Source organism: Symphalangus syndactylus, chromosome 12 (genome assembly GCF_028878055.3).
Source record: "Symphalangus syndactylus isolate Jambi chromosome 12, NHGRI_mSymSyn1-v2.1_pri, whole genome shotgun sequence".
Taxonomy (NCBI): Eukaryota; Metazoa; Chordata; class Mammalia; order Primates; family Hylobatidae; genus Symphalangus; species Symphalangus syndactylus.
Window position 1 is genome coordinate 63,485,353 of NC_072441.2, and position 10,293 is coordinate 63,495,645.

The 10,293-nt window shown below is 42.0% G+C and overlaps 1 protein-coding gene across 6 annotated transcripts in view; it reads left to right on the forward strand.

Annotated features, from left to right (window-relative positions):
* The first annotated feature begins 3,309 nt into the window (after positions 1-3,309).
* The window catches only part of CD53 (CD53 molecule), a 54,789-nt gene continuing 47,805 nt past the window's right edge, over positions 3,310-10,293 (forward strand). For 5 of the 6 annotated variants that reach the window (XM_063624628.1, XM_063624629.1, XM_063624626.1 and 2 more), the window contains exon 1: positions 3,310-4,735. The gene's annotated coding sequence lies outside the window, so the exon portion shown is untranslated. The remainder of the gene's footprint in view (positions 4,736-10,293) is intronic. The other variant, XM_063624625.1, reaches the window with a different exon arrangement.

Consider the following 10,293-nt stretch of genomic DNA (forward strand, 5'->3'; position numbering starts at 1 on the left):
TATAGTTTGAAGTCAGGTAGCGTGATGCCTCCAGCTTTGTTCTTTTGGCTTAGGATTGACTTGGCGATGCGGGCTCTTTTTTGGTTCCATATGAACTTTAAAGTAGTTTTTTCCAATTCTGTGAAGAAAGTCATTGGTAGCTTGATGGGGATGGCATTGAATCTATAAATTACCTTGGGCAGTATGGCCATTTTCACGATATTGATTCTTCCAACCCATGAGCATGGAATGTTCTTCCATTTGTTTGTATCCTCTTTTATTTCATTGAGCAGTGGTTTGTAGTTCTCCTTGAAGAGGTCCTTCACATCCCTTGTAGGTTGGATTCCTAGGTATTTTATTCTCTTGGAAGCAATTGTGAATGGGAGTTCACTCATGATTTGGCTCTCTGTTTGTCTGTTATTGTTGTACAAGAATGCATGTGATTTTTGTACATTTATTTTGTATCCTGAGACTTTGCTGAAGTTGCTAATCAGCTTAAGGAGATTTTGGGCTGAGACAATGGGGTTTTCTAGATATACAATCATGTCATCTGCAAACAGGGAGAATTTGACTTCCTCTTTTCCTAATTGAATACCCTTTATTTCCTTCTCCTTCCTGATTGCTCTGGCCAGAACTTCCAGCACTATGTTGAATAGGAGCGGTGAGAGAGGGCATCCCTGTCTTGTGCCAGTTTTCAGAGGGAATGCTTCCAGTTTTTGCCTATTCAGTATGATATTGGCTGTGGGTTTGTCGTAGATAGCTCTTATTATTTTGAGATACGTCCCATCATTACCTAATTTATTGAGAGTTTTTAGCATGAAGGGTTGTTGAATTTTGTCAAAGGCCTTTTCTGCATCTATTGAGATAATCATGTGGTTTTTGTCTTTGGTTCTGTTTATATGCTGGATTACATTTATTGATTTGCGTATGTTGAACCAGCCTTGCATCCCAGGGATGAAGCCCACTTGATCATGGTGGATAAGCTTTTTGATGTGCTGCTGGATTCGGTTTGCCAGTATTTTGTTGAGGATTTTTGCATCAATGTTCATCAAGGATATTGGTCTGAAATTCTCTTTTTTGGTTATGTCTTTGCCAGGTTTTGGTATCAGGACGATGCTGGCTTCATAAAATGTGTTAGGGAGGATTCCCTCTTTTTCTATCGATTGGAATAGTTTCAGAAGGAATGGTACCAGTTCCTCCTTGTACCTCTGGTAGAATTCAGCTGTGAATCCATCAGGTCCTGGACTCTTTTTGGTTGGTAAGCTATTGATTATTGCCACAATTTCAGAACCTGTTATTGGTCTATTCAGAGATTCAACTTCTTCCTGGTTTAGTCTTGGGAGGGTGTATTTGTCGAGGAATTTATCCATTTCTTCTAGATTTTCTAGTTTATTTGCATAGAGGTGTTTGTAGTATTCTCTGAGGGTAGATTGTATTTCTGTGGGATCGGTGGTGATATCCCCTTTTTCGTTTTTTATTGCATCTATTTGATTCTTCTCTCTTTTCTTCCTTATTAGTCTTGCTAGCGGTCCATCAATTTTGTTGATCTTTTCAAACCAGCTCCTGGATTCATTAATTTCTTGAAGGGTTTTTTGTGTCTCTATTTCCTTCAGTTCTGCTCTGATTTTAGTTATTTCTAGCCTTCTACTAGCTTTTGAATGTGTTTGCTCTTGCTTTTCTAGTTCTTTCAATTGTGATGTTAGGGTGTCCATTTTGGATCTTTCCTGCTTTCTCTTGTGGGCATTTAGTGCTATAAATTTCCCTCTACACACTGCTTTGAACATGTCCCAGAGATTCTGGTATGTTGTGTCTTTGTTCTCGCTGGTTTCAAAGAACATCTTTATTTCTGCCTTCATTTCATTATGTACCCAATAGTCATTCAGGAGCAGGTTGTTCAGTTTCCATGTAGTTGAGCGGTTTTGAGTGAGTTTCTGAATCCTGAGTTCTAGTTTGATTGCACTGTGGTCTGAGAGACAGTTTGTTATAATTTCTGTTCTTTTTCATTTGCTGAGGAGAGCTTTACTTCCAACTATGTGGTCAATTTTGGAATAGGTGTGGTGTGGTGCTGAAAAAAATGTATATTCTGTTGACTTGCAGTGGAGAGTTCTGCAGATGTCTATTAGGTCCACTTTGTGCAGAGCTGAGTTCAATTCCTGGATATCCTTGTTAACTTTCTGTCTCATTGATCTGTCTAATGTTGACAGTGGGGTGTTAAAATCTCCCATTATTATTGTGTGGGAGTTTAAGTCCCTTTGTAGGTCACTGAGGACTTGCTTTATGAATCTGGGTGCTCCTGTGTTGGGTGAATATATATTTAAGATAGTTAGCTCTTCTTGTTGAATTGATCCCTTTACCATTATGTAATGGCCTTCTTTGTCTCTTTTGATCTTTGTTGGCTTAAAGTCTATTTTATCAGAGACTAAGATTGCAACCCCTGCCTTTTTTTGTTTTCCAGTTGCTTGATAGATCTTCCTCCATCCCTTTATTTTGAGTCTATGTGTGTCTCTGCACGTGAGATGGGTTTCCTGAATACAGCACACTGATGGGTCCTGACTCCTTATCCAGTTTGCCAGTCTGTGTCTTTTGATTGGAGCATTTAGCCCATTTACATTTAACGTTAATATTATTATGTGTGAATCTGATCCTGTCATTATGATGTTAGTTGGTTATTTTGCTCGTTAGTTGCTATAGTTTCTTCCTAGCCTCGATGGTCTTTACAATTTGGCGTGTTTTTGCAGTGGCTGGTATCGGTTGTTCCTTTCCATGTTTAGTGCTTCCTTCAGGAGCTCTTTTAGGGCAGGCCTGGTGGTGACAAAATCACTCAGCGTTTGCTTGTCTGTAAAGTATTTTATTTCTCCTTCACTTATGAAGCTTAGTTTGGCGGGATAGGAAATTCTGGGTTGAAAATTCTTTTCTTTAAGAATGTTGAATATCGGCCCCCACTCTCTTCTGGCTTGTAGAGTTTCTGCTGAGAGATCAGCTGTTAGTCTGATGGGCTTCCCTTTGTGGGTAACCCGACCTTTCTCTCTGGCTGCCCTTAACAATTTTTCCTTCATTTCAACTTTGGTGAATCTCACAATTATGTGTCTTGGAGTTGCCCTTCTCGAGGAGTATCTTTGTGGCGTTCTCTGTATTTCCTGAATCTGAATGCTGGCCTGCCTTGCTAGATTGGGGAAGTTCTCCTGGATAATATCTTGCAGAGTGTTTTCCAACTTGGTTCCATTCTCCCCATCATTTTCAGGTACACCAATCAGACGTAGGTTTGGTCTTTTCACATAGTCCCAAATTTCTTGGAGGCTTTGTTCATTTCTTTTTATTCTTTTTTCTCTAAACTTCCCTTCTCTCTTCATTTCATTGATTTCATCTTCCATCAGTGATACCCTTTCTTCCAGTTGATCGCATCTGCTACTGAGGCTTCTGCAATCTTCGCGTAGTTCTCGAAACTTGGCTTTCAGCTCCATCATCTCCTTTAAGCCCTTCTCTCCATTGGTTATTCTAGTTATCCATTCTTCTAATTTTTTTTCAGAGTTTTTAACTTCTTTGCTATTGTTTTGAATTTCCTCTCGTAGCTCAGAGTAGTTTGATCGTCTGAAGCCTTCTTCTCTCAACTCGTCAAAGTCATCCTCCATCCAGCTTTGTTCCATTGCTGGTGAGGAACTGCGTTCCTTTGGAGGAGGAGAGGTGCTCTGTTTTTTAGAGTTTCCAGTTTTTTTGCTCTGTTTTTTCCCCATCTTTGTGGTTTTATCTACTTTTTGTCTTTGAAGATGGTGATGTACAGATGGGTTTTTGGTGTGGATGTCCTTTCTGTTTGTTAGTTTTCCTTCTACCAGACAGGACCCTCAGCTGCAGGTCTGTTGGAGTTTACTAGAGGTCCACTCCAGACCCTGTTTGGCTGGGTGTCAGCAGCGGTGGCTGCAGAACAGCAGATTTTTGTGAGACCACAAATTCAGCTGTCTGATAGTTCCTCTGAAAGTTTTGTCTCAGAGGAGTACCCGGTTGAATGAGATGTCAGTCTGTCCCTAGTGGGGGGGTGCCTCCCAGTTAGGCTGCTCAGGGGTGAGGGACCCACTTTAGGAGGCAGTCTGTCCGTTCTCAGATCTCCAGCTGCGTGCTGGGAGAACCACTACTCTCTTCAAAGCTGTCAGTCAGACAGGGACATTTAAGTCTGTGGAGGTTCTTGCTGAGTTTTTGTTTGTCTGTGCCCTGCCCCCAGAGGTGGAGCCTACAGAGGCAGGCAGGCCTCCTTGAGCTGTGGTGGGCACCACCCAGTTTGAGCTTCCTGGCTGCTTTGTTTACCTAAGCAAGCCTGGGCAATGGCGGGCGCCCCTCCCCCAGCCTCGCTGCCGCCTTGCAGCTTGATCTCAGACTGCTGTGCTAGCAATCAGCGAGACTCCGTGGGCATAGGACCCTCCGAGCCAGGTGCGGGACGCAATCTCCTAGTGTGCCGTTTTCCAGGCCCGTTGGAAAAGCGCAGTATTAGGATGGGACTGACCCGATATTCCATGTGCCGTCTGTTTCCCCTTTCTTTGACTAGGAAAGGGAACTCCCTGACCCCTTGCGCTTCCTGAGTGAGGCAATGCCTCGCCCTGCTTCGGCTCGCGCACAGTGCGCTTCACCGACTGTCCTGCACCCACTGTTAGGCACTCCCTAGTGAGATGTAACCGGTACCTCAAGCAGAAATGCAGAAATCACCCGTCTTCTGTGTCGCTGGGGCTGGAGGGGAACCCAATTGTTAAGAACAACTGCAAACTTCAAGGTAATATCATTGGTTTTTTGTTCTCATTATTTCCTGCAAATAATTATTATCTACTATGTGATAGATACTGTTCTTGGCACTGGGATACAGTATCAGACAACGTAGAAGAGTTCCCTGCTCTTGTGGGATTATAGTCTAGTAGTAGGTACAGGCAATTACCAAGGAAATAAAAAAAATGCAGGGAAATAATGATACACATCATGCAGAAATAAAAGCAGGGCATGTTCTAGGCAGAGTCAACAATTACAGATTCTCTGAGATAAAATAGGACTTGGTGCTCTTACAGGATGAGGCAAAAGACCAAAAAAAGTAACAGGCAGCCAAAAATAGTTAACTTTTCATTATATCCACATAGTCACATTCACAATCATGTGAATATCTGAAGTTGACACATTAGGCTCAAAAATCCTTTTATTTCAGCCCTTTATATTTTCTTATTAGATTTTTTTCACCTTTTAAAGACTAACAGTATGTAAAGATTATAACTGTAATCTTTTCTGAAGTCAAAGGATCAGTTATAATTGCTTCTTGTATTATGCTATATGGGTTAAGAGTCAAGTATTTACCTGAATCTGCAGAATATATCTGAAGTTTCTATTTCTGAATAAACGTGTATTAGTGGCTTGGTTTCAAAAAATAAATATCTCTTATTTCTAAAAGTAGAATGATCTCTTAGAAATTGAAAAATAGCCTTTCTGCAAAATAACTAAATAGCTGAAATGCTTGAAACAGGCTTCTCTAAAATGGTCTTGCTCTAAATAAAATAATCTTTGTGTTTTGATCAGTGGTCTTTGACTTTTAAAAAGTATCATTTGCCATTTAAAATCTCTTTAGCATCATTACTGCTTCTAACACCTATTCAGCTTCAATTCAGGCTCTAGAGTCTTTCCTCTAAACTGACTTGCTGACAATACCATTTGTGCAGTTTGCTAAAATGGAAAGGACACTAGATTTGAAGGAGTCAGACATTTGCTCCATATTTGCTCATTCCTCTAACTGATTAATCTTAAGCCCTTGCTATGTGACAGGCTCCAAGATAGGACTTAAGTATGGAGTAGTAATGAGACAGACACACTCTCTCTTCATGAGACATGCAGTTTGCTCCCAGCTCCCTCACAGTCCTCTGCCTGGACAATTCTCATGAGGAACTCTCTCTAAGCCTGGATGTCCTCATTTGTCAAATTGGCAACAGGCAGAGGGGTTGTGAGGATGATAGACAGATATGCTGGCATACATTAGATACTTAGTAAATAGATATCAATAAGGACAAGATTGCAGGAAGTCTGGGTACTATATCATAGACAAAAAAAAACCTTTTAGTTCTAAAGAACAAATGAGATAGTTTCAATTTAGTGTTTATTTCATCATTGTTTCATTTGTTTCACTTATTGGAGAGCTGTATTAATTTGTTAGTTTGAGCAAATGTCTCTCCAGTTTGCTAATGCCTGTCGGTAAATAAGAACTTTAATTCCATAAAGTTTCCATCACAAACTTACATTTCCTAGAACAGCACTAGCCTCAGTCAGTATTTTTTTTTGAGACAGAGTCTTAGTCTGTCACCTAGGCCGGAGTGCAGTGGCATGATCTTGGCTCACTGCAACCTCTGCTGCCCAAGTTCAAACAATTCTCCTGCCTCAGCCTCCCGAGTAGCTGGGATTACAGGCATGAGCCACCGCGCCCAGCTCCTCAGTCACTATTTTTAATCAATGACAAGAATCTAGGAGGACACAATTTCTTTAGAATCTTAATTGATGGCTTTGACAATAAATGTTTACTATTGCAGATAATTGTTTCAGTTCCCTACCAAACATGTGACAATAAGGAGATGCACAGTAATTTTTCTTCCAGGAGGTAGAAACAAACTGAATACTTCATTGAAAATATTATTTTAATCCATTCCCCTAAAGCACAACATAATCACTCATTTTCAATTAAATATCTTTATAAAGGTCATATAAGTAAAAAGAGTCATTATCAAAGTAAAAGCTTAATGCAAAGCAAGGAGGAAAAAGACATTTTCTTTAAGGTGAAGATAACTTGGTTTCATAGAATTTGTAAGGTAAACAACAATTCCCCACCAGAGTCATTTGGGAAACACCCATGAGCACCAGTATCAGGGGAGATGATGGCTTTGCCCACAGAGGGACTCAAGTTTATATGGAAAAAAGAAGGTTGAGAAATGAGGCCCAAACTCAAGTATCCTCCTACGTTCATGGGGAGAGACAGCTCTGACGTGGTTTTTGTCAAGTGCACCACGTGGCGTATTTCTGGATAAAAGCTGGATTCCAGACATCTAGCCCAGTTCTACAAATCCAGGGGAGGTGGACATGCCATAGTCTTTGTGGCCTGGCTCCCCAAATTGGGAGTGGGTTCTGTAAGGCACTGACAGGTAAAGCTCATCTATTCTGATGGTGTATACTTGAATTTTTCCTGTTTTGAGTCCTTAATTTGCTAGATGAGTCCGTGCGTACAATTGCCTTCTATATTAAATAAACTATTCCATGTTGGTTTGGTGGCAAAATCAAATTATTTGCCTATCTGGTTGCCCAGTTGTTCACTTGAACTGACCAGCACCTGGCACGAGTTAACTGTCCTTATCATCAGCTAGATGCTGGCTATATGGATTGGTTAGTTCACTGACCACTTAATTCAGCTAAGAGGGTAGATCCTATTCAGACAGCCCCTGAATCCTCCTCTGCTTTTTGTTGTTGTTAGTGGAAGTTACAAAGCCCAGGATAATTCACCGAGTACTTGTGTTTTTTCTTGGCTTTGTGATAAGCCTCTTATCTTTCACCTAAATTTGCTTTATGTGTGTGTCCTGGGGGAATGAAATGCTTCTCAATTAGGAAAAAAAATCTTAAGTTTGAAAGGAATGTTTGAAATCATCAGATCCAAATAATTCTCTACTGATTTAATCTCCTTTAGTTGTCTTTACATGTTTTTCTCATTGAACATCTCCAGTGATGGGGAGCAGATTCCTTCCTGAAAGAGTCCGTTTACCTATAGACAATACTAACTGTGCTGGGCATATTTGGAAGGAAAGGAGGGAGTAGATGAGAAAGAGCTGGAGAGGAGAGGATGAGGAGAAAGCACTGCCACTTACTGAGCACATTCCCTGGGCTCAGCCCTGTGCCAACATCATTTACAGACATATTGTGCAATTTGCTGGGCTGTGGCTCTAGAGTCAAGCTGCCTTATGTGAGCAGAGTTAACATAAGAGCATGTTAGTGGAGTTCACACCTCTAGCTTTTTCAATAATATCCTTTTAAAATTTGCTCTCTTCTGCTGAGGAGATAAGGGAGGAGATAGTGGCTGCATGCTAGGGTGGCAGGTCAGTATCACTGGCTTCTCTGCTGCCCTTGAAGGCCTCTTTCTGCACAGACCTGGAGATGGTAGAATTGTTTTTCCCTTAAAGATTGTCCAACTTGCCTTTGCTAAATGTCTTTGTGGCTGAGCAGCAATTGAAGCCAGCCTGTTTAGTTTTACAGCCCATGCTCTCACAGGCTTCACTGTCTTTCTAGTCAATTCTCTCCTACTTTTACCTGGCTTTCCATTCTCCATCATGGGGCTCTGCCCTGCATCCAGGTGGTGAGGCAGTCAAGCAGCAGAAATGTAACTGCCTGGTAGAGGGGAAGAGGTAATGCCCTGTGCACATAAAAGTAGCAGCGTGAAGGCAAGTTCAGGAGATGATATAGAAAGTTGTCAGAGAGTGTGACTCTTTATGGGATTGTACCCTCACCAAGCAACAAAGCAGGCCTCACTTTCCCTGAAGTTAAAACCAGGATGAAAGGCTGCCCTGTGAAAACTTTTATCTTCCTGCCTCTGTGAGATGATGCACGTGAGCGTACGTATTCAGGCTCCATGACAGGCAGTGTTAGCGGTTAGGTACGAGAGATCTAGAGTGAGTCTAAATTTCATCTCTGCCACTTTTTAGATGATTATCATGAATAAGTTATTTCACATCTCTGTGCCTCCATGTAAAGTGTGCCTCCATCTGTAATAAGAGTACTCACTACATAGGGTTGTTGTGATGATGAAATTTAGTTCTATATTTTCAGCACTTAGAACAGTGCCTGGGATAAAGAACATCACCATCATTAGCAGCAGCCCCAGCCAGTTTGGCTGTGTTCTGTCAGAACTGAAGCCCTCTCTTTGAGATCTCAGACCACCATTTGTGCTTTGCAGGGGCTGGAGAGAAGTTTTCTCTTTGCACCTTCCCCATACTCCACTCAATATGTTCAGGGTCTGAATCACCAGTTGCTGGGCAACCTCTGGGCACCAGGGCATCCTCTAGGCACCAGGACTGCCAGGCAGCACAGATTCCAGGTTAGTTCTATAAGCCACCTGAAATCTAGAACTGATGCTCCACAAGATGGTTCCCAGGACATTGGATCAGTTTAAACATGTGATCAGTGTATTGCCAAAGGCTATTGGTATGAGAACAGATAGCAGAAACAGCTTAATTATTCATGCAGTTGCACACACACACACACACACACACTACCGGATACTGCAAAGGAGACTGAGCTTTGTTTCCAACGCTCTCTTCAGAGTAAAAGCAATTCCTTGGTAAATTTAAGTAATGTCTGCAGCCCTGAATAACCAGTGATTTCCCAGTCTTTTCAGTTATATGCTTTTTGTACCTACTTAGCACATGTGACGTTCTCCAGTCCTATATCCCATTTTATAGTTTATGGCAAACTGTTAAACAACTTGCTCAAAGTCTGATGCATGAACAGAGCTCCTGCTTTGTTTGGGACCCTCTGGCTACTCATGGTAGCTACCTCATTATTATAGCCACACAGTGCTTTCCGTGCCTGTGTGTAGGCTTTCCCATCTCCACTTGCTTTCCTGCAGCCAATCAGTCCCTCTAAAACTACCTGAAGTAGGTGCAGATCCAGCACAAGGGAGTTGAGGATACTAAAGTGGGTTCAGCTTCAGACCTTGCCTGTGGCCTTAGCAGTTTTTTTGTGGGAGTTGGGGGAGATTGTCTATCCACCTCGAGCGTTTTGGTTGGGTGCGTGGTGGGCTTTAACCAATATGGTGCTGAAGATGAGACTTGGGCTTCCTTAACTCATTTAAAATAACCCAAGGCTATCTTACATTCAATTGGTTGGTTGCACACAGTGTGTTAGGCCAGTTAGTTCTGAATCTTCTTTTCCATTTACTGCAGTCCTAGATAAAATATTTTCAATGATCTGATTTTATCTATTTAAAACTGTGAGAGAAGGCATTCCGGGGTTATACCAGCATGCACGCTGACCTCAGAATCAGAGAATCTCGGCTGGGCATGGTGGCTCACGCCTGTAATCCCAGAGCTTTGGGAGGCCGAGGCGGGCAGATGATTTGAGGTCAGGAGTTCAAGACCAGCCTGGCCAACAAGGTAAAACCCTGTCCCTACTAGAAATACAAAAATTAGCCAGGCATGGTGGTGCACGCCTGTAATCCCAGCTACTTGGGAGGCTGAGGCAGGAGAATCGCTTGAACCCGGGAGGAAGAGGTTGCAGTGAGTTAAGATCATACCACTGCACTCCAGCCTGGGTGACAGAGTGAGACTT